Below are 27,496 nucleotides of genomic sequence, written 5' to 3'. Positions count from 1 at the left end.
GGGAGAGCCAACATCCACTGAGCCTTCACTGTTTGTGAGGAGCTTGTCATATGCAGCCTCACTCATTACTCAATATATGCACATATACACACACACACACTATGGTACAAGGGAGATACCATTAGCTTTTCTTTTCAAATGAAGAAACTGAAGATAAGATGCTCAGTGATCATGTCAGTTACTGAAAATGATAAAATGATGGCAGCGTGGCTATGGCCCTGTCACCTGGTCAAGGAAGAAAGGCGCTCTGGCTGGAGCACCTGTGGGTGGCCCTGCAGGTGGGGTGGGAACAGCAACCAATGAGACAGGAGGCTCAGGAGGGGAGGGGGGGAGACAAAGCGAGGGGTGGGAACCACAGTCTCACACTTCTGCACTGACAGCCTCCACGGTCTCTTCCCTCCCTGCTGGCCCCCAGCACCTTCCCCAGGTTTACCTGGGCCCCTCCTGGAGGTGATGTGAGAGCCACCTTCCCCGCGGAGTTCTCTGGGTAGTGCTGAGACCAGGCTGGCTCCCCTTTAAAGAAAGGAGAGAAACGGGAGAGGGGGAGAGAGACAGAGAATGAGAGGGAAGTGGGGGGGTGAGAGGGAAGGGGGAGAGAGAAAAGAGAAGAGAAGCGGGGAGAGAAGGTAGCAGGGAGGGGAGAGAGAGAGGGAGAGAGAAAGATTCCATTTTGGCATCCGGGCCAAGAAACGGACAATGGAGCCCTTGCCCAAGTGCCGATGTAGTCTCAGGGCAGAAAGTGTCTTCCCAAACTTCATAAAGGAAGTGCGGGAGAATTGGGCAGGAAACCTGGTCACCCCACCTCATGAGGCTCCTTCAGGGGTAAAGACACTGAGAATAAGATCGTAGGGAAAGAAAGGGTTCCAACAGAACCATGATTAAGGTTTCCCGATTCCGGGAAGAAATCAAAGGGAAGAACGTCATGAACCTTCTGGGTTAGTTTTCGACGCTTCATCCAAGAAATCGCCTGGCAGGTCCTTAATGAACCTCGCCGGGATCCTGGGTTTTCATACTGTGGTTAATGAATCTGTGTAAGTATTTATAATGGTAATGGCAGAGCAACTGTCAGCCAAGACAAGTCATCGTAAGGTGAAATCAGGCCAGGCCCGGACTGGGTTTGGGAGGGGCGTGGGTCTGGGGCCTGGCTTTACAGGAATCACTGTGTTTTAAGTGTTCTGGGACAGGGCAGAGGCGACCCAGAGGAAGGGGGCGACCGTCTCGGAGCCAAAGGTCAACAGCCCTGGCCAGGGTGGCATAAGTGGGATGGAGGCTCGTTCAGGGGCTGCTTTCTAGTCCTGAGCTGTTCCGTCTCTGTGAGGGATGGGAAAAAAATCCCCAGCTGAAAAAATGTCACCTTCAACCTGACACTGGAGCCAGGGCATTTACAAATCTGCCTGTCGCCCCGACAGCCTGACGGATCACAGCCTCAGCCAGGACTGAGTTGAATCGCCACCATACATCTTGCAGAAAGTTGGGGCTCTTAAGATTTTTATCATCGAGACAGGTTAAGGGATGGGGGTGGGCACAGCTTCCAAACAGGAAGGGGACCGGGGCTGTGAACCTGCCTTCCCTGGAACTCCAGCAGCTGCAGGATTATCTATTACCGGAGGGGAGGTGACAGGAGAAAATTACCCAGCATCAGCCCCATCTGTTGCTGAGCACCGTCCGTTTCACCTTCACTAATTCACTTGGTTCGTCATTTTTCCTTTGTCTCCGTGTCACGCACCAAACCCTACATCTCTTTGCCCCGGTGTCCCAGCCGGGCAGTGTAGCTGCAGAAACAAAGCCTCGGGAATCTTTTCAATCAACCGCAGTCAGTCTGAGTCTCTCTCTCCTCTGCCTCATTGTCATTTCCTCCATAATTGATTAGGAACTGGAGGCAAGAGAGAAGCTGTGATTGCTTTTACAGGCTGGGTCTGCAGGCAAAGCACATTTCTGTGTTTGGCTTTGCCTCCTGGGACCTGCCTCTTTCAGGAAGGGGTGGCGGAGTGATAACAGGGGCTAGCAGACTCGTGTCACGGGGAGAGAGGTTGCACACCTAGACGAAAGCCCTGGCTCTCCCGTTATCCTTGGACGCTTGACCATCAACCTCTCCCAGGTTTGTCTTCTCATCCATAATAGATCTGATGCTGGCTGTCCTCTACCAGCCAGGGTTGTTGTAAAGATTAAGTGAGATAGTATAATAGACTGTGCCTATTTAATGAGAAAGTGAATTTAAAGCACTTAACACAGCCTTGCAGATAACAAATGTTCCATGGCTACCATTCTATTATTATGCAAATGGAAGTAACAGAGATTATTTTCTATGCTTGCAGCATCTGCCATTCTTCTGGTTCCCAAGCTAGATAGGGCTGCTCATTCAACATTTACTGAGCGAGTTCTATGTGCCAGATGCTATATATGTCCTGGGGCTGTGGAGATTTTTTTAAATGAAAGCAGAGATGGTAGCTCCTGGGTCTGGGAGCACAGAATCTGGTGGGAAGTCCTGTCCCGGAGGAGCTGAGAACAGGATGCTTAGGTGTGTGCTTCACTTGGAGGGGGGTGGGATTGCTAGCGAAGGTCCTGACGGAGAAAGTGACATCCGAGTTGGGTTTTGTAGGGGTTGGCCTGTTGAAGTTGGGGGCAGGTTAGGGCATTCAAGCGGGAATTGCATTCAGTAACACTTCTGGGCAGGACAGGGATCGGGGTCTCTGGGCGAAGCACAGGGCCCAAGGTACCCCTGAAGGGTGCCCCACTGCCGCATCTGGGACTAGACCTGTAAACAGGGAGATGTTGCAGAAGGAGCACGTTCATCTGATGCGGGGGATTCTGAACTTCGCTAGAGGGCACTGAAGACCATCACAGGCTTTTTTTTTTTTAACATCTTTATTGGAGTATAATTGCTTTACAATGGTGTGTTAGTTTCTGCTTTATAACAAAGTGAATCAGTTATACATATGTCCCCATATCTCTTCCCTCTTGCGTCTCCCTCCCACCCTCCCTATCCCACCCCTCTAGGTGGTCACAAAGCACCGAGCTGATCTCCCTGTGCTATGCGGCTGCTTCCCACTAGCTATCTATTTTACGTTTGGTAGTGTATGTATGTCCATGCCACTCCCTCACTGCGTCCCAGCTTACCCTTCCCCCTCCCCCATGTCCTCAAGTCCATTCTCTAGTAGGTCTGCATCTTCATTCCCGTCTTGCCCCCAGGTTCTTCTGATCTTTTCTTTTTTCTTTTTTAGATTCCATATATATGTGTTAGCATACGGTATTTGTCTTTCTCTTTCTGACTTACTTCACTCTGTATGACAGACTCTAGGTCCATCCACCTCACTACAAATAACTCAATTTCGTTTCTTTTTATGGCTGAGTAATATTCCATTGTGTATATGTGCCACATCTTCTTTATCCATTCATCTGTCGATGGACACGTAGGTTGCTTCCATGTCCTGGCTGTTGTAAATAGAGCTGCAATGAACATTTTGGTACATGACTCTTTTTGAATTATGGTTTTCTCAGGGTATATGCCCAGTAGTGGGATTGCTGGGTCATACGGTCGTTCTGTTTGTAGTTTTTTAAGGAAACTCCACACTGTTCGCCATAGTGGCTGTATCAATTTACACTCCCACCAACAGTCATCAAAGGCTTTTAAACGAAGCACCGCAGTCCTGTCCACAAGGAGTAAGGTTAGCTCAGCAGATCCCTCGGGACTGGATGGGACCAGGATGGAGAGAAAAGACCAGCTAGGCTGACAATACAGAGATCCAGAAGCTGCCTGCCTTAGGGAGGGACGAGAGAGCAAATCTTAACACCACACCCTAGTGCAGCTGTCAGCACCCAGGGGCTGCCCCCAGAGTAGGCAGCCTGACAGGGCCTGGGGCTGGAAGGGAAGCCCCCCAACCCCAGGGTTCCGGAAGAGCCATGGCATTACAAGCTGCAGCCACCAGAGGGCAGTGGCGGGAGGGCCTAGGTGCAGGCAGTGCAGGCCTAGAGGCAGGCAGTGCTGCTAGGTCCAGGCGCAGCCACGGGGAGGGTGGGCAGAGAGCTCTCTGTTGGGGCAGCGCTGATGTGATATCCAGGCCGTTTTCACCTTAAATTGTTCTGGGGCACGGTCAGGCCAAGGATTCAATTTGAAAAAATCTCTGTGCTCCACTGACAAGATGCACAGCGGGCTTGTATGAGAAGCCGGGATGCCTGTGGTCCAGACGCCCGGTTTGATGCTTATTGCATTACCTGTCCCATCTATCAGCTCCCTCAGGACGGTGCTGGAGGTGGGAGGGGTTTGCCCGGAGGCTTCCAAGAGGATGAGTTCACATGTCCAGTGTGCTTTCACAGGCGCTGTCTCCTTGAAGCCTCGGGGTAACCCTTAGAGGTGCAGGTTAACACTTCACAAATGCAATTCAGACGAGTTACCTGATCTGCCAGGAACTGAGGCAGTCGCTGTGGGCTCAAGGGCTCAAGCCCTTCCTGCCATTTCACTCCGAATCCTCTCACTCTCCTTTGTCCTTTGAGACAGGGTGTGTTCTGTGTTGTAAGTGGCAAACCTGCAGATTGTGAGTGTCTCAGAGAAGCTGATCTGCTTCCTGAGGGCCGGAGAGGGGGTAGTGCAGCAGATGGGAACGGAGAGCCCCAGATGCCAGGCGTTGTTTGTAACAAGATGCTTACGGGGACGCTTCCCACTTGATCTTCGAGGCAACCGCATGGGAAGGATTACATCCCGGTTTTCAAATGGGGAAACTGAGGCTCAGGGAGGTTCCTGTCCCAAGCCAGCACAGCCAGTGGGCGAACGAGGTCTGTGAACCCGCACTGCTGGGGTCTGCGAGCCCCCTGGGCCAGGTGGGGCTGAGGAAGGCTGAATTTGTGGCCCAGAATGGTACACACCTGTTTAACATTTCAGTAGTAGTTTCCCAACGGGAAGTGTGGTTGACACAGTAGACCTGTGACGATCCAAGGCCAGGGAGAGCACAGGCTAATTCCATTTGGGACCAAAAGAGCTATTATTGTCCTCAGAGGGAGCAGACATGTTTCCTCAGCAGACTCGCCTATCGGGGCCTTGGCGGGCGGTCCCCTTGACTGTGCGGACTGGGACAAGATTGACACGGTCCAGGACCTGCCAGGAGAGATCACAGGCAGAGAGGAAGGAGAGTGCGAAGCAAGCCCAGGACACAGAGCTGACCACACAGCTGGACGCACGCAGCCTCAGCGGTTCTGGATGGAGTCTCCACGAGTCCTGGGTTGAGGGGTTGGGCTAGCAGGTGACTCGCTTCCTCCGTGGGCCCTGCAGAGAACATCACTCCCAGTTAGATGGACACACTTTCCCCGCAAGCCCGCATCAGACCGCACACCGCCGTGTTTCCATTTACTCGTGGATTCTGGGTTCCTTGCAGCATGTGGCTCTCTCTCTATCTTGTTGGTCTCCTTTTCTTTTCTACAGAACTAGACGCGTAGCTACGTAGCTACGTGACCGTTCCCTGTTCCTTAACTTCTCTGAGCCTTACTGTCCTCGTGTGATAAAGGAGCAGAGGACTGCTCTCCGTACCTGCCCCGAGGATGCAAAGAATCGGTGTGTATGTTAGCAGTTAGTGCAGGGGGCGGCATAAATTAAAGCTAAATAAACATCGGTTTTCTCTCTTCCTTCACCTTTGTGTCTGAAACATGCACGTGTGTGTGCACACACAGGGCAAACCTCAAACCTCACCCATAAATCTATGCGAAGTCAGAGTTAACTTAGAGAATGGACCTAGTGCAGAGGCTTTTAGAGGACTGACATTCCTCAGGTGATGGAAAACAATGATAATAAATCTTAAGGAATGTCACCTTGCCCCTGGCACTGAAAACAGGAACGTGAAATGTTAGTGGACTAGCCTTGAGTGTGTGGAGGAAGGTAACAGAGACAGCCTGCTCCCCGCAGGAGGGGCAGCGGGGCCTGCAGGGAGCCCACTGGGGGCACAGAGACTGGCCCGTGAGGTGTCAGACTCCGGGCTTGTTAATTTCCCAGATTTCATTTCAGGATGAGGATGCAGGGAAGGATGGTCCTGCGTGTGGTACACACAAATATCACGGTCAGTGAAATTTGGGGATGCATCAGTCCAGAGCTGTGCAGGCTGTACTTCTCAGAGTCCTGGACATCCCCAGGGGCTGGTGCCGTCCTGCTGGCATGGTGTCCGTTCTGATAGTTGTGCTGGGGTGGCCGCTGCAGCCCAGTCCAGAATACTTCACTTTTGATCGTTTGACATATTGGCTGACTACTTTCAATACTTACGACCTTTAGTAATTTTGGAGAATTATTAATCTTCCATTGTCTCTTCAAATATTATTTCTCATCTCTCTCTTTCTGAAGCTTCTGTGAGGCATGTGTTGGGTCCTCTCACTGTTAACTGCTATTTCATATTTTTCATTTCTATGTATCTGGATGACTTCCAGGTTTATCTTCCACTTTGGTGATTTCATCTTCTCAGATAATGCTTAACCATTCATTGAGATTTTAAAATTTTCATGACTTCAATTTTTACTTCCAACAGCTCTTTAAGGCTTTACTTTTTTTATGTCTTCATTTCCTATGTGTTTGATTCCTGCTTTTAAAGCTGAGTGATTCCAGTCTTGATTTAGTCTTTTGATTACTGAAGTTCCCAGGGGCCTCAGAGGGTGTGGCTACGTCCCCGTGTGTTGGGTGATTTGGGATCAGGACTACGTCCTCAGCGGGCGAGTGTGTGGCCTGGAACGCCTGTGCGGCCTGGGACGCCTGTGCGGCCTGGGACACCTGTGCGGCCTGGGGCTGTGCGGCCTGGAATGCCTGTGCGGCCCGGGACGTCTGTGCGACCTGGGACGCCTGTGCGGCCCGGGACGCCTGTGAGGCCCGGGACGCCTGTGCGGCCCGGGACGTCTGTGCGGCCTGGGACGCCTGTGTGTCCTGGGATGAGAGCGTGTCTCTCCCTCTGTGTTTGCCTCGGCGGGGACGGCGGGAGTGAGTCAGCACAGGAAGCATAAATTGGACCCCCAAACCCCTCACCACACAAATTTCCTGCAATTACAAATTCCCTGGGGAGACACAGCTGCTCTGTCCAGAGCCAGGTCAGGACAGACAAGGTTCCTTGCTGTCCTCGTGCTAATTTGGGGACCTTTTCCTAATCCAACACTTGGAGGCTCTCAAGGGCTCCATCCTCCTGTGGAAATGTCCTCCAGTCCTGGCCTCCCTCTCCAAGTTCCTGTGAGGTCGTGGCCCCAGGCAGCTGAAGCAGCAGTTCATGCCCCGGCCGCTCTGTTTTACGCCGTCTTTAGGGTTAGTCTTGGAGAATTCCTTTATTTTCTCACCATCATCATCGTCATCCTTCGCAGCAGCCTCATCATGGCCAACGTTTGCTGAGCCCTTTTGCTACATGCCATCCCTGCTCTAATTGCTTTATATGAATTAACTATTTACACTCATAACAACACTATGAGGCAGATGCTATAATTATCCCCATTTTCCAGATGATAAACTTGGAATTTTCTTTAAAGAGCAAGCACTCGCCATTGGGAGAAAAAAAAATACATCCTAAAGAGGTAGGTAATAGTTTTATAGCAGAGGGAAAAGAATCAGGTTCATAAAGGAAAATGATTTTCCCATGTTCTCATAGTTCGTTCACAGCAGAGTCAGAACCAGACCCTCAGCCCAGAGCCAGATTTCCCTGTTAGAGAGTCTTCCTTTGATGAAGTTCTACTCATTCCTTGTATTGTAGTCAAAATCTTACCTGTGGAGGGAAATCGGAGAGAATGTTTGTGGCACCCTCTGCATAAAGGTGGGCTTGCTCCCGGGTTTCAGGTGTCTCTATATTACGGCTAATCTTTCTAACCAACCTTGGTACTAGGGAAGATACCAAAAGGATTGTATCGACTGATCACAAAATTGTTATAAGAGGTTGCCTGTTAAATTTTGTCTTCCACGAAGGGTGTTTCTTACAAACCCAGAGAGATGTCTAAATACAGATAGAACATCTCTAAATGAGAGGCTTAAAGGTGATGGGGACTCCCTCCCTTAATGTGAGTCATTTTGAAAACAAAAATCTATCTGCTGAAATCAATTAGTCTTCGGATCATGCTTTGAAATTATATTTCTATTTCTACAGAGAATGATGGTTAAACATTAAAAGGAACAGAGAAACAGAGGCTCCTTCTGTTACCTTTTAGCCCAAAGGTTTCTCTCTCTTCGTTCATCAAGAAGACTGGGCTTTGAAAGCCAGATAGGGCGAGTCAGAAAGGGTGGGATGGGGAGTCATCCCTGCCTGGGATCTGCCAGGTCTGACAAGGCAGAAAAGAGTAGGAGGAGGCCAGGAACAGCAGCCCTCTGAGTTGAAGAAGGCAAAGAATCAGCCAGAGTGACTTCACATCGCAGGGGAAAGCTCTCGGCAACCTGTGCTGCCTTGTGTGTCCTACAGCTGGTAGGAGTCCAGTGCCCACGAGTGACCTTACCCTCCCCAGGCAAGGGCAGATGCCAGCGAGGTCATGAGATGCCTCCAACCTTCCCCGCTTGTGCAGAAACCTGCATTTCTACCCCAAACAATTCTTGTCTCATCACCTGCTGCTTCCTCCTGACCCAAAACCTCCGCTCTAAACTACCCTAAGTTCAACTCCCTGCTATCCTGACATTGCCAGGATGTTTTCCACCTGTGGTATCTTTTGTCACCTTTTCTTTGAACCAAACCATGTATTTCACCTCCTCCATAATAGCAGTCGTTCTGATCTGCAGCCATTCATTCCCTTCATAAAACCCGAGGTCGACTCATCCCCATCCATTCTACGCCATTAAGTGTCCATCTTTCAGGCCGCTTCTTGGGATGATGGGCAGAAACATACAAGGGATGAAAATGATCTTCATCTGGATTATGGTGGTGGAGACACAAGTATATACAATTGTTAAAGCTCATTGACTGGTCTGCTTAACATCTGTATAAATTTTACCTCAACAAAGTGGACTGCCCACACGCCCACCAAAGCCCTCCCCTGTTGGACGAAGAGGGGCCCAGGTCACTGATACTCTCACATATTCTCTAAGTCTAACTTAGGAACAAAACTGGGCTGGGCGACAGAGAAGATGCTGAAATTAAAAGTGCACTTTCCAGGAATAAATTTTTTAAATGAGAGTCTTTGAGCACCTATGATAGGGAGGTCCTAGGTCTGTGAATAAAACTATCCCTGATATAAGCTTGTATAGTCTAATACGGAAGACAGAAAAGTAGAAAGTTCCAGTAAAGTGGGTAATTGCTAAGATAGAGGCAAGAGTAGGGAACTAAGGAGGTGATCAAACCCAGCTGAAGCACAAAAGTCTCTCTGCAGGAAGCCCGTAATGAGCCCTAGGGATCAGGAGGGATCACCCAGCATCACTAGTCAAAGCAGCAACCAGAAAGTACCAGACACGTGTGTGCATGTGTGCCTGTGTGTGTGTGTGTGTGTGTGTGTGCGCGCGCGCACGCATGTTCAGTGTCTTGAACTGGACCACAGCTCTGAAGTCCTGGGACTCTTCACCATGTAGAAGCTTGGGTATCACATTTGGGTTGGAAGCTGATTTAGGGACTGGAAAATTATCAGTGTATGCAAACTCGTGATCATTCTGTTTGGGGGCTAAACAGAGCAGCCAGGTTAGCTGTGGTCCCTTTTCTCTAGGAGTTTGGTTTAATCTAATTTCATTTGTTATTTCTGACTCTGTTGGTTACCAGTCAAGGAATAGTCTTCCTTGGTCAGAGACTCAATGCTTTATTGCAAATATAAAGAAAGATTTCCCTTTTGTTGAAACTTCAGAAATGGCTTTCTAATGGCCAGCCTTTATCCAATTTCTCAAAGACAATTTGTGTATCTTTCAAGATGCTTGTCCTAAGGATATCTTCTCATTCCATCCTTTCTCCTTTTCTCCCGTGACTTCAGTTACCATCTACAAGTTCAGAATTCCTGATTTTGCATCTCTTCTTAGTTCCATTCGACCCAGTTGCTTACTGGGTCATAATAATCTTCTTAGCTCCACAATGACCCAGTTGTTTACTGGGCCATAATAATAACAAACACTTCTGTAGCACTCGCTCTGTGACAGGCACCATTCTGAGCACGTTCATGAACTAACTCATTCAATCTTCCCAGCAACCCTTTAAGGAACGTGCCATCATTGTAGATCATCCTCCCGGATGCCTTCCAGACACCTCAAACTCAGCATGCCCACGAATGATGTCACAGTCACTCCCCTAAAACCTGCACCGCATCCTTATACAGTTCACATTTCGTTAAATGACACCATCTTCCCACTGGGTGCTCAACCATGAAACCTGGAAATCTTCCTTGACCTTTTCCATATTCAATCTGTATTCAGTCACCACATTTGCTCTGCTCTCCCAGTTTTTCTTAGGAGAGGCAGCATCAGGTCGTGGCTAAGGCTTTATCTTTGGAGCCAGACGGTTTAGACTTGAATCCGATTCTGCCACTTCACAACTGCAAGTCCTTGTAGAAGTTACTTAAACTCTCTGAGCCCCAGCTTCATTGTGAGAATTAAAGGAGTTAAAACATGGAAAGCATTTAGTATGGTGCTTGGAATATAGTAATGAAGTATGTCTTCATCTGTCTCAGTTTCACTAAAAAGAACAAGGCAAATGGTGACAGCAGACCTGGGATTATATCCTTTTCTGCCCTTTACCGTCTGTGTGACTTGGCCCAGGTTGCTTGATTCACTGGGCCCAGCTTCTTTATCTGTGACATGGAGATGATACGACCCACCCACATGGCCATTGTGAGGAATGAAGGAGAAACTGGGTGTAAAGTCCCCAGCAAAATGCCTGGCATATAATAGTCACACAATAAATGTTATTCGTCTTCTCCCCCATTCATGGCAGTTACTCACCCCATCCATGTCTAAGAAGAAAATAGTTGGCAGAGAAGCATCTGGAACGGGAAGGAGAGAGGGAGCAAATCAGCAGATTTGTCATTAACTACGGGGTTTAGAATCCTGGGCAAGAACTGTGCCTGACATTCCCATCTCTCTTGCATTTTATCCTCTTTTTTTTTAGAGAGCTGAGTATCCAGTTAGCTTGTAAATCACGACCTCTGTTCTGTCTGTGCACTGATGTCCAATACTCACATTTCTGAAAAAGCACAAGCTCCAGCTCCAGCTGCGTCACAACAAGCGCACTGCTGAGCGCCTTTTCATTTCCTGATTTAATGGTGTGTCAGCGGGGTTTTTGGGGAGAAGGGCCTAGAGGGACACAGGGCCGTCCTTACCCCATCAGCTGGAAGGCCGGGCCCACCATGGAAGCAGTGGGCACGGATTAGCACATCGTGTGTGGTCCCAGTGAAAAATGAAGGCGCAGGACACTTGTTCAAAAATTACTGAGCATTTCAGGATGGCGTTAGCAGAGGGTGAAACCAAACTCAGAGCCCTCCTGAGCCGGGGCCCTGTGGGACTTCCCGGGGCACCCACCTATGCAGTGGCCCCGGTGGGGAGGACCCAGCTCTCTTTTCCCCATGCTCCCTGTCGCCTCCCCTTAATGCTCGTAAATCGCCCCAAACTTTCTTCCTCAGCCCTGGCTTCATCTTTTCACCCTCTGCCCAACTCAAACCTCAGGAAAGCTGACCTTAAGAAGCAGAGTCCTGACATCAGATCTCTGATCTCTGCTCCTCCAGTGACCTTCACTCCTTCTCTTTATAAAAAGCAAAGATGGTAACGATAAAGACGTGCTGATTTTTTTTTTTAGCTTTTTATTTTATGTTGGAGTAGAGTTGATTAACAGTGTTGTGTTAGTTTCTCGTGTACAGCCGAGTGATTCAGTTATACATGTATCTATTCTTTTTCAAATTCTTTTCCCATTTAGATTATTACAGAATATTGAGCCTTGCTCCCTGTGCTATACAGTAGGCCCTTGCTGGTTAGCTATTTTATTTATTTATTTATTTATTTATTTATTTATTTATTATTGTTTTTGCGGTACGCGGGCCTCTCACTGTTGTGGCCTCTCCCGTTGCGGAGCACAGGCTCCGGACGCGCAGGCTCAGCGGCCATGGCTCACGGGCCCAGCCGCTCTGCGGCATGTGGGATCTTCCCAGACCGGGGCACGAACCCGCGTCCCCTCCATCGGCAGGTGGACTCTCAACCACTGCGCCACCAGGGAAGCCCCATTTATTTATTTTTTATTGGAGTATAGTTGTTTTACAACTCTGTGTTAGCTTCTACCGTACAGTGAAGACGTGCCGATTTTTGAAAGTCAATATTTAGTGGGTGATTTTTAGTTCCAGACAAAGGGCTTTCAACATAATTTTCCTGTTTAATCTTTAAGGCCGTCTCACCAGTAGTTACTGCTTTACCTCCATCTTATGGAGTAAGTTATTGATTTAGAAAGATCAAATATTCTGTCCAAGGTCACACAGTGAACAGGTGGAAGAGCTGGGGTTAGAACCCAAGTTCTCTGATTCCAGAGCAAGCACAGAGCTTTCAGAGTCTGGAGGGATGTGTAATAGGACAGAATCAACAACAGCAAACCAAAAAAAAAAAAAAAAAAGAGAGAGAGAGAAACAAACTATATTTGTGACAAGAAGATTGAAGGCTATTAAGATGTCAGTTTTTCCCAAGTGACTTTATAGTTTTAAGGCAATTCTAAGCAAAATGCTAATAGTTTTGTTTCGTTTTGTTGGAATAGCTCTCAGGGGAGGATAGTGTTTACTTTTAGCTTTAGCCAAGAAAACCCCCAAAGAGAAACCAACTGGAGGGTGGGAGGAAGAGCCCTGCTTATTTTAAGTCATTCCACAAACTACAGTGATATAAACTGTGGGCTTCTGGCATAGGAATCAATAGATGGGTCTATGTAACAGAATCGATTGCCCAGAAATACTTTTATGAGATATAAGATTTGGGGATATGAATATGACAGTTTCAGAAATAAGTTAGTAAAGAAAGGGATGTTCCGTAAGTGATGTAGATTTTTCTCATAGTGAGAAATCTATATGGAGTCCAACTCCAGAATACATTACAGAGAAGGAAGTAAAATACAACACCATTAAAACCAGAAGTAAATATAAGTACGTTTACAGGTCTCTCTGTGTCCCAAAGCAATGGCATAATAAGGGCAGAAAGACTGACGAATTTGGCAACATTAAAATTAGCGAGTTGGCCAAAAGATTCGTTCAGTTTTTTCTGTAGGGTGGCGCTAGTAGCACTTCGTTGTCTTTAACTTCGAAACAGTTTTGTTGGGTTGTATGTGACAGCTGTCATATCAGCATGCATTAAAAAAAATACTTATCAAAATTGGTGAATTTTAGTGTAGCCATTTTTATGTTGAAGATGGAAGAAAAAAGCAGCATTTTCATCATATTATGCTTCATTATTTCAAGAGAGGTAAAAACACAACTGAAACACAAAAGAAGATTTGTGCAGTGTATGGAGAAGGCGCTGTGACTGATCGAACGTGTCAAAAGTGGTTTCTGAAGTTTCGTGCTGGAGATTCTCGCTGGACGATGCTCCACAGTCGGGTAGAACAGTTGAAGTTGATAGCGATCAAATCGAGGCAGTAATTGAGAACAATCAAGGTTATACCACGCAGGAGATAGCCGACATACTCAAAATATCCAAATCGAGCGTTGAGAATCACTTGCACCAGCTTGGTTATGTGCATCGCTTTGATGTTCGGTTTCCACGTAAGTTAAGCGAAAAAAACCCCTTCTTGACCATATTTCCACATGCGATTCTCTACTGAAACGTAATGAAAACGTTCCATTTTTAAAACAAATTGTGACGGGCAAAGAAAAGTGGATACTGTACAACAATGTGGAACAGAAGAGATTGTGGGGCAAGCGAAATGGGCCACCACCAACCACACCAAAGGCCGGCCTTCATCCATAGAAGGTGATGTTGTGTATATGGTGGGATTGGAAGGGAGTCCTCTATTATGAGCTCCTTCCGGGAAACCAAATGATTAATTCCAACAAGTACTGCTCCCAATGAGACCAACTGAAAGCAGCACTCAACGAAAAGCATCTGGAATTAGTCAACAGAAAATGCATCATCTTCCATCAGGATAACGCAAGACCGCATGCTTCTTTGATGACCAGGCAAAAACTGTTACAGCTTGGCTGGGAAGTTCAGATTCATCCACCGTATTGCACCTTCATATTTCCGCTTATTTGAGTCTTTACAAAATTCTCTTAATGGAAAAAATTTCGATTCCCTGAAAGACTGTGAAAGGCACCTGGAACAGTTCTCTGCTCGAAAAGGTAAAAAGTTTTGGGAGGATGAACTATGAAGTTGACTGAAAAATGGCAGAAGTTAGTGGAACAAAAGGGTGAATACGTTGTTCAATAAAATTCTTGGTGAAAATGAAAAATGTGTCTTTTATTTTTACTTAACAGCCAAGGGCACTTTTTGGCCCACCCGATAAATCCTTCTGAATGTCAAACATAAAATTTAAAAACACTCAATATGAGTATGTATTTTTAACAATATGACAAACTTAATATTTTTAATACACAAAGAACTTCAAAACTCAATAAGAAAAACATGAATATTTCAGTAGCAAAATAAGCCAAGGAACTGTAGAGCTAGTTAAAAAGATGTTAACGTGTAAGAAAAACCAAAAACTTCAAATCACTTTGCATCAAAGAAACTCAAATTCATGTAACATTGAGATGTGCCTCTTTTTGCCTGACAAATTGGCAAAGGTAAGAAAAATGCTAACTCTGCCTTAGTAGTGGGTATTCTCAAACAGTTGGAAAATTAAGCTGAAAAGCAGTTTGGCTGCATGTGACAAAGGTATTAAAATACCTACGTCATTATACCTGGCGTTCCCATTTATGGGATTATATCCTTGGGTGGTTAAAATGGAACTAATAAATGTTTTTTTATAAAAGGCTATTTGTTGCAGTGTTCTATAAAACACCAAAATAGCCGAAAGGACCTAAACGCCCAGCCTTAGGGGAATGGTTATATACAGTGAATATGATGCAAATTATGAAGTCACATTCATTCATTAAAAATTCTATTGAGGACTTTCTATGTGTTTGAAATGATTCTAAATCCTGGGAATGTGTCAATGAGCCCAACAACAAAAATCCTTGTCTTTGGGGAGCTTACATTTTTGTGGGGAGAAAACAGATTTAAAAAATAACATAAACAGGGCTTCCCTGGTGGCACAGTGGTTGAGAGTCCGCCTGCCGATGCAGGGGATACGGGTTCGTGCCCCGGTCTGGGAGGATCCCACATGTTGCGGAGCGGCTGGGCCCGTGAGCCATGGCCGCTGAGCCTGCGCGTCCGGAGCCTGTTGCTCCGCAACGGGAGAGGCCACAACAGTGAGAGGCCCGCATACCGCAAAAAAAAAAAAAACAAAAAAAAAACCCATAAACAAATTAAAGCAAAGGCTGGAAGATGTAAGTGCTAAGAAGAAAAATATAAATGGGTAGGAGATGGGGAGAGACAAAGCATGAGGTGGTGGGTTGCACTTTTCAAGTGTATTATCAGAGTTGCTCTCACTGGGAAGGTGTTATGTGAACAAATGCATGACAGTAACGAATGCAGTAAGTGTTGTGGACATTTGTGTGGAAAGCAGACGCATTCCACGGAGGGAAAAGAGGCTGCAAAGGCCCTGAGATGGGAGCTTGTCTGCTGTATTCGAGTAAGGAAGACAGTATGGCTAGAACAGTGTGAGCCGGAGTGGAGTGGGAGATGCCAGGACAGGGGGACGGGTAAGGCAGGGGAGGAGGGGCCAGAGAGGCACTACTTTGGAGCAGAGGTTTTTTGTTTTTGTTTTTTTTTGCTGTACGCGGGCCTCTCCCGTTGCAGAGCACAGGCTCCGGACGCGCAGGCCCAGCGGCCACGGCTCACGGGCCCAGCCGCTCCGCGGCATGCGGGATCTTCCCGGACCGGGGCACGAACCCGCGTCCCCTGCATCGGCAGGCGGACTCTCAACCACTGCGCCACCAGGGAAGCCCCAGAGGTTTTTGTTGTTGTTTGTTTGTTTCAGTGAAGTATGGTTGACTTACAGTATTGTGTTAGTTTTAGGTGTACAGCCTCGTGATTCAGTATTTTTGCAGATTATACTCCATTATAGATTATTACAAGATAATGGGTATCGTTGCCTGTGCTGTACAGTTGCCTGTCCTTGTTGCCTATATATCTTATATCTAGTAGCGTGTACCTGTTAATCCCCTACCCCTAATTCGTCCCTCCCACCTTTCCTCTCCCCTTTGGTGACCACAAGTTTGTTTTCTGCAGCAATATGGATGGACCTAGACAATATGATGCTCAGTGAAATAAGTCAGAGAAAGACAAATACTGTGTGATCTTTATATGTGGAATCTAAAAAATACAACAAATGAATGTATAGCAAACAGTAGAGTTTTGTAGGTCGAGGGAGAGGCTTCTGCTTCTACTGTAGGTCAATGGAAATCCACTGGCAACTTCTGAGCAGAGGAGTGAAATGGAAGGACTCCTGATTTCAAAGGATCCCTGGCTTCTCTGTTGTGTTTCGACTGCAGGTGGCAAGAGTAGAACAGGGAGACTTGTTGGGAGACTAGTTTGCAATAATCTAGGAAAGAGATGACAGTAGAAGCAGTAGAAATGGTAAGATAGATGTAGATGTGGTAGATTGAAAAGCAAAAGCAATGGGATTCCCTAAAGGATTGGTTGACAGTTGTAGGTGAAAGACGGGAGTTAAACTGAACTAAAGGATTTTGGCTCCAGCATCTGGAAGGACGGCACTGCCAATAACATAGAATGGGGGGACCCTTGATTAGGCAAGACCAGCGGTCACTCTTCGAGGTGTTCACTTTGAGACATCCGTTAGGGGTTCAAGTAGAGATGTGGGATGGGCAGTTGGCTGCGTGAGTCTGAAGTTTAGAGCAGAAGTCTTGCAGGACTGACGCATTTGGGAGTCATCAGCATGTAAATGATATTTAAAGCTAAAAACCTGGATGAGATCACAAAAAGCAGCAGAAGTGCAAAAAAGAAGGTGTCCAAAGTGTGAGCCTCAGGCACTGCGCCAGGCATGGGCAGGGGAACCAGCAAAAGAGGGTAAGGGGGGCCATCCTTGTAATAGGAGGAGAAAACCAAGCCCCTAACAGGACGCTGTGATGTCCTGGAGGCTGAGGGAAGAAAGTGCTAGAAGCTGCGTGAATCCCAAGTGTGGTAGAGACTCAGCACTGGATGGGACATTGCATCAGCAGTGTGGAGGCCACCGGTGACCTTGAGGCTCGGGGTGGGTGTGATGGGGGGGCAGACAGGGGTGCAGAGGAGGCAGCTGGAGAGAGAAAGCCTGCACTAACCCACCCACCTGTGCACAGACCTGCGTCCTTCTCCTCAAAGAAAACCCTCCACCCTCTCTCCCACACCATCACTCTCCTCCTGGGTCATCCCCATCAGCATCTAAGGTCCTACGATGCCTCAGTCCGATTTTTAACGGCATCGGAAAATGCTCAGGATCCCGTGCTGAAGGACGTAAATGACACCAAATAAAATACCCAGTGTGATGCCACCACCTACCCAAACACGGGCTTCAGTCTCTTTTTCTTAATTTGCTAATGCAGGGGTTCCCAAAGTGGGACCCCCAGACCGCAGCATGAACAGCATCTGGGAAGCTGTAAAAAATGCAAATTCACCAGCCCCCAATTCTCCAGATTAAAGGAATCAGAAACTTGGGGGCAGGACCCAGCAATCTGTGGTCGCAGGCCGTCCAGGCCACTCGGAGGCCCTATCCCAGAGCCTCAGCACGGTCAAGGCTGTGGTCCATGGGGAATGTGATGAAGGCACCCGTGTGTTATCTGGAAGGATCACATCTCACGCCACACTGCAAACTGCACAAAAATGACAAATAGGTATTTCTCCTACTAGAAATCCGTCTGCCCGCCCCACATCATGGGGTGTTTCCGGTCACCTCACTGGCTCCCTTCTCTTTCGGGCTCCTTTCTTCCCCTTCTTCTTGCCTCTCCTCACTCTCTTAGGGATAAAAGCAGTGCTTCCAGGTGTCTTTTACAGAGCAGTTCAGCTGCATGTAACCTGTGTTGTCTTTTCTCTTCTCAACAATTGTACCTTCAAAATATCCTCCCAAATAAAGACAAATGTCTCCCTTAAGGGGAGAGATTCTGCTGTCAACTATGAGGATATCATATATTTGCGTGTGTGTTTATATATGTGTATGTGTGTATGTATATACACACACACACATATAAATGTACACATTTTACAAATAGATAGGGACCATCATTCACATATCTGTGTATCAACACAATAACATGTGGACAATTGTCCGGAATTGGCAGGACAGTAAATGGCTTTCTTCTCCTTCTTCTTCTCCTTCTTCTTCCTCAGTTTTTCCTCCTCCTTCTTTTACATTTTCCAAAATTTCTGCTGTCGACATATTTCAGTGGACCTATTCACTTGTATGATAAAATGAGTGAAAACTGTAAAGAAACAAAGGAAGAAAGAAAGAATAATGAATGAGTCAAGGAAGGAAGGGAGGAGAAAGGAAAGGACAGGACACACTCACCAGCCCCTCCGTGGAATATATAGGTCCGTGTGCTCTGACTGCAGCGGGGAGCCCGTGGAGGGTCAGAGGGAGGCTAAGCCTGGTCCAGGTGGAGGTTTGTGGAGGTCTAAGCAGTTCGTGGTGATGTGTATGCCCCTGGAACTCCATCTCGGCCACTCTAGCAACTGCCCAGCACCTCTGTAGAGCAGCGTGAAACTAGGAATGGAGCCTGCCTTTGTGTGGGGAAACAAGGACGTCATGCTACCCACTGGGTTTGTAATTATAAAGAAATGGAAATTTGGGGAACAACAAAATAGAAAATAGTTGAGTACATGTTCTAAATATAAACTCCACAATGCCATACACGCAAGTAAAAGAGAGAGAGGGAAGAGAACAATCCACTACTCAGAAAAGGGTATTGTTGTCACTTCACTGCGATGAAGTTCTGTATCTCAGCATTTACTATCCTCCTCTCTACATGGTTCAGCTTAGTCTGTCTCAGCGTAGCCTCTGCTATTAAGCAAAGTCCAAATGCTAAATGCCTCATTCACACCTCTTGCCACCAGGAGCAGCTGTGTCTCCAGTGACTTTTCTCAGCTTCTGTAAGTCCAGTTCATTCTTCTCCATGTTTTAAAGAGCTAGTCTCTGAAAGACTTTCCTCTCCTCTTTTCTGCCTGTTTTCCTTTTCTCTTAATCCCCAAGAAAGTGTGTTTTACACTACAGGTCGGTGACCATATCCTCTTCTCTTTGTGTTTCCAAAGAGGCCCGCTCCCCTCTTTTAAGAATTAATTTAAATGTGCTTTGTCGTAGATGAAGCCAATGCCATCATTAGCCGTAGCCCACGTGGAAGGCGTACGTGCCGTCTTCACAGTGAGGTGTGCTTCTCGAGTCCACTCTAGTCCACTCCCAGCCCTCTGATGTCTGTGACATTAGATACTACTTGCAGGTGGCCCTCTGCAGAGGCTTGGCCAAATCCCCCAGCCATTGCTGTTTCCCAGGGCCGAGAAATGAGGGATTGTGGCTTGAGTGATACTATTTCACCTGATTTATGCTCATTGACATTTATTGAAATGGCCTCCAAGATATTGCAGGCTGAAGCAGTCCCAGACTCACGCTTGCTTAATAAATGCTTTTCTAATGACAACAGAGAGAAGCGAGAACTGTTTGTACATGGAATTGTGCCTGGTGCTTCAGGAAGATTCTCAACAACAAGCACTGGCTTCTAGAAGCTTATGATGCAAGACGGAGGAAGAGGTGGTCATTGGACACATGGTTATTAGGTGGGGAACAGGCCACCCCCCAATATGGTGGCTTAAGAAAGATAGGAGTCCACTGCCTCTCACCTGACAGTCAGAACAAAGGGGGCTTAGGGCTGCATGAGGGCCCTGGCATCACCATTTCCCAGTTAGTAAGGAGGAAGGAAGAATGCAAGACAAGCGATTGCACCTTTATTGCTCGTATGCCGCCGTGGGCTCGACCCCGTCACATGACGACCCCTACAGGAAGCCTGGGGACTGTGGTCTGTAACTGCATAGCTAGATGCCCAGCTGAAACTGGAGAAGGGGAGAAGCAGCTCGGAAGCAAACATGGTTTCCAGGAGGCTGTGTCAGTTCTAGAGTGACCATCACAAATTACCGCAGACTGGGTCACTTAAGCAGCAGAAATGTATTCTCTCACAGCTCTGGAGGCCAGAAGTCCAAAATCAAGGTGGCGGCATGTTTGGTTCCTTCTGGAGGTTGTGAGGGAGATTCTGTTCCGATGTCTCTTCTTCCTTCTGGGGGTGGCCAGCAATGCCTGCTGTTCCTTGGCTTGTAGACACGACACTCCAGTATCCGCCTCCGTCTTCATGTGGTGTTCTCTCCCCACGTCAATATCCAGACCCCCTTCTTTTTCCTCTGTAAGGATACCAGCCATTGGCTGTCAGGAGCCCCCTGACCCCACGGGACCACCTGTAATCGTCTGTCAGGGCTGCTGTTATAAAATACCAGACCAGCTGGCTTAAACAAGCAACAGGAGTTTGTCTTCTCACAGTTCTGGAGGGTAGAAGTCAAAGATTAAAGTGGCAGAAGGTTGGTTTTTTCCTGAGGTCTCTCTCCTCGGCTTGTAGACGGCCTTCTCACTGTGGCTGTGTCCTCACATGGCAGTTCCTCTGTGTGCTGACCTCTGGGCTCTCTCTGTGTGGTCAGATTTCCTCTTCCTAGAAGGGCACCAATCAGATTGCCTTAGGACTCACCCTTAGGGCCTCATTTTAATTTAATCGCCCCTTTAAAGGCCCTGTCTCCGTAACAGTTACATTATGTTATGTAGTGATAAATGCAATCACATGCATAAACCTCAAAATAATTATGCTGAGCAAAAGAAGTCAGACAAAAGTAAATATATAATGTGTGATTTCAAACACATTAAACTCTGGAAAAATGCAAATTCTGAGATACTAGGGATTAGGGCTTTAACATATGAATTTTCTGGGAACATAATACAGCCCATTACACCACACCTTAACTTGATTACACCTGAAAAGACCCTGTACCTAAAGAAGGTCACATAAACAGGTTCCAGGGATTAGGACATTTTGGGGGGAATCCAATGCAACTCACCACAGAGCCTATTAGAAGTGTTCTGCATACTAGATCAGTAGGAAACACAGTTGTGTTTAAAGAATAGTGTCACACCAGCAAAAGAGGCATTGCAAAGAGGGAGCCGGTTATAGAATTCCTATTACTATGCACAGCAAAACCAAACCACGGAAATCCTAAGTTCCCTGTGTAATGAACCCAACAACACTTCCCAAAGGCAAGTTGGTTTGCAGAGACTGGGATACTCCAGATGGAAGGAAAGTATGGGACAAATAGGTGAAAGGCTTTTTGTTTTGTTTTGTTTTAGCATTTCAGACTCTTTCCTCCACCAATTTTTATTTGCTATTTTTACATATATTTCACAGCTTTATGATATCAGGTATAATTGATATACAATGAACGACACAGATTTCAGTGTGCAATGTGGTAAGTTCTGATATGTCTGCACATATGAATTCTCTTGAGGTCCCCTCACCACAATCAAGGTAGTGAGCAGATCCATCATGTCAAAAGTTCCCTTGTTCCTTTCTGTAATCCTCCCTCCTGCCATCCCCGCCCCGACCAGGCAACCACTGATCTCCTTTCCGTCACCATAAATTAATTTATACTTCCCAGAGTTTAATGTATTTGAAATCACACATTATGTACTCACTTTTTTTATGACTTCTTTTGCTCAGCATAATTATTTTGAGGTTTATGCATGTGGTTGCATTTATCAACAGTTCATTCTTTTAAATTGTAGAACAGTATTTCATTGTATGAATAAACCACAAGTTCTTTATCCATTCACATATTGATGAATATCTGGGTTGTTTCTAGTTTGTGTTTGGCAGAAATAAGACTACTAGGAGCATTCATAAACAAGTCTTTGTAGGGTCATATGGTTTTATTTCTCTTGAGTAAATACCTGGGGGTGGAATTGCTGGATCATATCATTAAGTGTATGTTTAGCGTTTTTATGAAGCTGCCAAACTCTTTTCCGGAACGGTTCCACCATTTTACATTCCACCAGCAGTTTAAGAGAAGTTTTAGTTCCTCCATACCCTTGCCAGCATTTGGAATTTTAATTACAGTCATTTTAACACGGGTGTAATGGCATTTCATTAGGGTTTTAAGTTGAATTTCCTTAATGACTAATAACGTTCAGCATCTTATTGTGTGCTTATTTGCTAATTGTATATATTTGTTGGTGAAATGTCTGCTCAGATCTTTTGAAAATTTGTATTGGATCGTTTTATTTCTTCTTTTTGCATTTGAAAGTTTATTGTACATTCTGAATATAAGCTTTTTATCAAGTATACAATTTGAAATATTTTTCCCAATCTGTAGCTTATCTTTTTATTTTCCTAACAGTGCCCATAAAAGAGGAGACCTTTTAAGTTTTTCTGAAGTCCAGTGTATTATTTTTTCATTTATAGATTGTGCTCTTGGTGTCACATCTAAGAAATCATTGCCTAACCCAAAGTCACAAAGGTTTCCTCTTATGCTTTTTTCAAGAAAGTTTTATATTTAGGTCTTTGATCCATTTTGAGTTGATTTTTGTCTAAGGTGCAAAGCATGGATGGAAACTCTTTTTTAAAACTGATTGATATCTAATTGTTCCAGCACCACTTGTGGAAAAAATTATATATTTTTCTACACTGAATTGCTTTAGCACTTAAAAAATTTAGGCCTCATAACTGTGGCTCAATTTTTGGACTCTATTTTGTTTCATTGATCTATTTTTCTATCTTTATGCTACACTGTTCTGTTTACTGTAGCTTTATAGCAAGTCTTCAAATCAGTTAACATTCAGCCTCCAAATTTTTTTTCCTAAATTGTTTTGGTTATTGTGTGTGTTTTATATTTCCTTATGGGTTTTAAAATCAGTTTGTCAATTTAAACTAAAAAGAACTACTAGTATTTGGATTGAGATTATATTAAATCTATGGACTAATTTTGAGAGAAATGCAGTTTTAACAATAATGAGTCTTATGACTGATTAGCTGAGTATATATCTCTATCTAGGTCTTCTTTAATTTTCTTCAGTTATGTTTTGTAGTCTTCAAGGTACAGGTCTTCGACATACTCTGATAGATTTAACCTTAAGTATTCATATTTAAATTTTGAATGCTTTTTTAATGGAATTATTTTTTAATTTAAATTTCAGATTTTTCTTTGCTAGTATATAGAAATTCAGTTGATTTTGCATAAAGTATTTTATCTGGAAAATCTGCTACACTCATTAGTTGTTACTTTTTGATATATTTCATCAGGTATTCTATAATGGCAACCATGTCACCTACAGATGACTGTTTTATTACTTCTTTCCAATCTGGATACTTTTTGTTTCCTCTTCTTGCCTTAGTGCATTGGCTAGAACCTCCAGTACAATGTTTAGTAGAAATCATGTAAGCAGACTTCCTTTTCCTGTTTCTTATTTTTTTAGGGGAAGCATTCCGTTTTTTACTTTTAGATATGCTGATAGCTATAGGTTTTTCAGATTGAGAAATTTCTCACCTTAATTTGCTGACAGTTGTTTTTTGTTTTTCCTTAATCAGGAATTGATGTTAGATTTTGTCAAGAGTCTTTTTTTCTCTACCTATTGAGATAATCATATGCTTTTCTTATTTTAGTTTGTTAATATTGTGAACTACATTGTTTTGATTTTTTTACTATTGAACCAACCTTGGTTTCCTAGAGTAAAAGATACATGGTCCTGATGTATCCTTTTTATATATTGTTGCATTCAATTTGCTTAAATTTTGCTTAGCATTTTTGTATATATGTTCATGAAGGATATTGGTCTGTAGTTTTGTTTATTTACTTATTGATTGATTGATCTATTGATGGATGGATATTTGTAATGTCTCTTTACAATTTTGGTGTCAGGGTAATGCTGAGCTCACAGAATGAGTTGGGAATGATTTCCCCCTCTTCAGTTTTCTGAGTTTATAATTGATATTAGTTCTTCCTTAAATGTTTGGTGGAATTTACCAATGAAGCCATCTGGGCTTGCATGTTTCTTTGTGGTGGGATTTTATCTACAAATTCAGTTCCTTTCGGGTCTTACTTTTGTAAGATTTGTTTGGTGAAATCAATGCAATGTTTAGTGTTGGGACCAGCTACTGAGGTGAGATGCTTATGAATGTCATGAGTCTGACTGGTAGGTACAGGCAGTATTGCTGACCCTGCGTGTGGACTGGGCAGTGTGTCCTCCAATCCTCTAGAGGGCTCTTTCCCTAGACTTTGGCAGTTTCATTGCACATATGAACTAACTACTCTGCTGAACACTCAAAGGGACCTCAGCAGATCTCTGGAGTTCTCTCTGTGCAGGTCTCTCCTGCCTGGTATTGTATCCTGAGAACTCTGACTGCCGCCATCTCCCTGGTTCCTCAGCTGCTCAATTCTGAGAGTCCTCTGGGCTCTGCCTTGTCCCCTCCACCCGCCATGCACATGTTGGGGAGCTCTCTCCATGCACCAAGCTGGGACAAGGGCAGGGCGCACCTCATCTGTTTTGCATCTCTCAGGGATCAGTGTCTTTCCCTGTCTGACGTCTAGTGTCTTGGAAACTACTGTTTCCTATATTTTGTCTTTCTTGTTGCTGTTGCTGTTTCAGACAGGAGGGTAGTCTCGTGCCTGTCACTCTGTCTTGGCCAGAAGTAGAAGTCGGCAGTTAGCTTTTGAATCTGGGGGAAACCACGCAGTGTCATCCTGGAGAGGCAGCGTTTGGCTGTGCCAGCTCCATGATGTCAGAGAAAACTTTCAGGGAGAGGAAGAAAGATGGAGCTCCTAATAACCCGTAGCAGTGAAAGCTGCAATAAAGTATGCAGAGGTCACATGGGGGGTGCTCAGAACAGAAGCAGGAGGCGCCATAGCTTTGGAGGCTTAATATAGTGAAGGGACAACGCCTCAGGAGGGCCGAGTCAGGGAAACGATAAGTTCCCAGATGGCCCTCTGGGTGCCGTAGGAACTTGACAACAAGCCGTTCCACGCCTGTGATTCCAAGCTGAACGTGCTACTTACTTGGTAAGTGTGGAGGCATTTATGGAGGCCAAGGGGACCCTGCTTATTTGCAGCGTCCTGTTGTGCTCCATCAACACTAATGGGAGCCGAGCAGCCAAAGCATCACACGTTACGCCCACTGGGAAATTCCCTCTCTGAGATCTAAGTGGAAGAGTAATGACAGCTTCAACTTTAGGACACACTCATAAGGGTGGGAGTTGCAAATAATGGGAAATTACTTTGTTCTGAGTGTGTCCAAATGGTGGACTTCCTTTTTTCACAAGGTGTCATTCTCACACTGATGTTCGTTCTCACTTTTTGTATATTTGGCGTCCTTGAAAACCTTTGTGGGAGGAAACATAGGGCTCACTGCCCTGGTGTTTCAGCGGGTGCTTCCTTAGAGCAAAGAAGCACCACAATGCTAAAAGCACCAGGCTACAGATACTATTGCTTCAGTTGACATGCTTTGTAGAAAGGCAGCTGAGAAGTTACCAATTACTGTATGACTACATTGTGCCAGGAGAGTGCTAGGTGCTTGACATAAGTTAGTCCTCATGACAAGCACATGTGACAACATATTCTCAAATTGATGGAGAAGTAAGTGGAGACTCAGAGAAGCCATACACCATGTTAAATGCAGTGTGTCTGTCTTCGAATCTCAAGCTCTTTGCTTATGCTGCCAGGAGAACCCTCAGCTCTGGACAGCTCTATATTAATGTATTCTGTGAGATAGTCCTGGAAAACAGAAAGCTCTTGGACTTTGGACTCAGACATGTGTAATTTCAAAGGCTGGCTCAACCCCCACAAAATCATTCATTCGTTCAATAGATATATAGGGTAGGTGCTGAAGGGGCTTGGGGGAGATTAATCAGATAGTCCAATAAAGCTGGCAGCCTAGTGATGGTGGCAATGTTGAGATTCAAACCCAACTTTGTCTGTTACCTTGACATCTTTCCACAGCTCCCTGCATTCCCAATACAATTTAGTACCATGTTGACTCCCGTTAGGCTAATGAACTATTTTGACTCCAGAAGCAATATATTATAGTAGTTAAAAGCGTGGACTGTGAAATCGGCTGCCTGAGTTCAGAACCCGTCTCTGCTACTTACTGTCTATAAGATCTTGTGCAAATGACCTAAGCTCCCTTTGCCTCAGTCGTCTTATTGATAAAATGGGGATGATAGAAGTGTCTACTTTATAGGGATTTTGTAAGGGTTAAATGAATAGAGCACATATAGGTTTGGTCCATTCTAAGTACTTAAATGATAATTATTGTCAACGTTTTCTTCCCGGTTTGTACATAGAAACGCTTTCCTTTTTAGAGTTAATGGAAATTGTTTATCTTTCCTGTGGAAAAAATTAGTGCCCTTTAAATTAATGCTTTTAGAACTAGAAAGAACAATAGAAAATATCTTTTAAAATACATAATGTGTTACCCTTCCAAGAAACCCTCCTGCCCAATTAGAATAAATGACAGTGGGGAACCAGAATAAGCCAGCTAATAGCATCAGAATTACTACTGGAGCCCAGGAGACTGCAGGCTTTCTCTTTCCTTTATACTGTTAGGCTCCCCTTGCCTCTCTCAAATTTTATCTTAGCACAGTGGCTTTGGGGGCAAAGGGACAAGGGATAGATTCCCGGCACCTCTATTTACTGGTTGAATGGCCTTGGGCACGTTACCTAAACTTTCTGAGCCTCGGTTTTCTCATCTATGACGTGGAGATAATAATGCTTCCCTCATTAGACCTTTGTGATCATAAAATGTGATAATGTTTGTGATAGATTTAGAACATTAGCTGGCATCATAAGTGCTTAATAAATATTAAATATGCATAATGTCTAAGAGCACAGAGTGTGGAGTCAGATATGCCTGGATTTGAGTTCCCCCTCCCCCCGCCAGAGTTGTGTCACCCCCTGAAGGTAATGACCTTCCCTAGACCTCCCCTCTGTCCCTGGATCTGTACAGTAAGGATTGAATTGTCTCTCTCTTAGGGTTGATGTGAAGATTCAAGCAAATAATGCTTGTAAAGCACCGGGCACAATGTCTGGTGTAAAGTCAGCATCCAGTAAATAGTAACAGATGCAAGTACAACTGTAATTACTCTCATTAGTATTTTTTCAATCATCTGGTTTCCACTGTATCAAAACCTCTATGTGCTTAAAATACTGTTCTTCAGGGTTAAGTCTCATAGTTCGTTAATGGAGAGGAGGGACGAGATTCCAACTCTTTGACCACAATTGACATTATTACTCTCTTAACCCAATATTTAGTGCATTCATGACTATTTTCTAATTTTTCAGAAGAGGAACCTTTCTGCCCAGAGGTGAAGTGGCAAGCCATCTAGGCTCATGTAATTATTTAACGCCCCATCTGAACCTGGAATCCAGTCCTTCTGATTCTCAGTGTTCTATTCTTTCCACTATATAAAATGGAAAACCCCAAATCCTCTTTTCAGACTCTGGCTGTTGAAAGTTACGAAACATTACTTCTGCTTTGCA

General features: G+C 45.2%; 1 protein-coding gene across 2 annotated transcripts in view; it reads left to right on the top strand.

Annotated features, from left to right (window-relative positions):
• NTM (neurotrimin) overlaps positions 1 to 27,496 on the top strand; it is a 932,003-nt gene that overhangs the window by 306,495 nt on the left and 598,012 nt on the right. The window lies entirely within an intron of this gene.

Source organism: Delphinus delphis, chromosome 8, assembly GCF_949987515.2.
Source record: "Delphinus delphis chromosome 8, mDelDel1.2, whole genome shotgun sequence".
Classification (NCBI taxonomy): Eukaryota; Metazoa; Chordata; class Mammalia; order Artiodactyla; family Delphinidae; genus Delphinus; species Delphinus delphis.
Note: the sequence above shows the minus strand (reverse complement) of the source record. Positions and strands in the feature narration are given on the sequence as shown.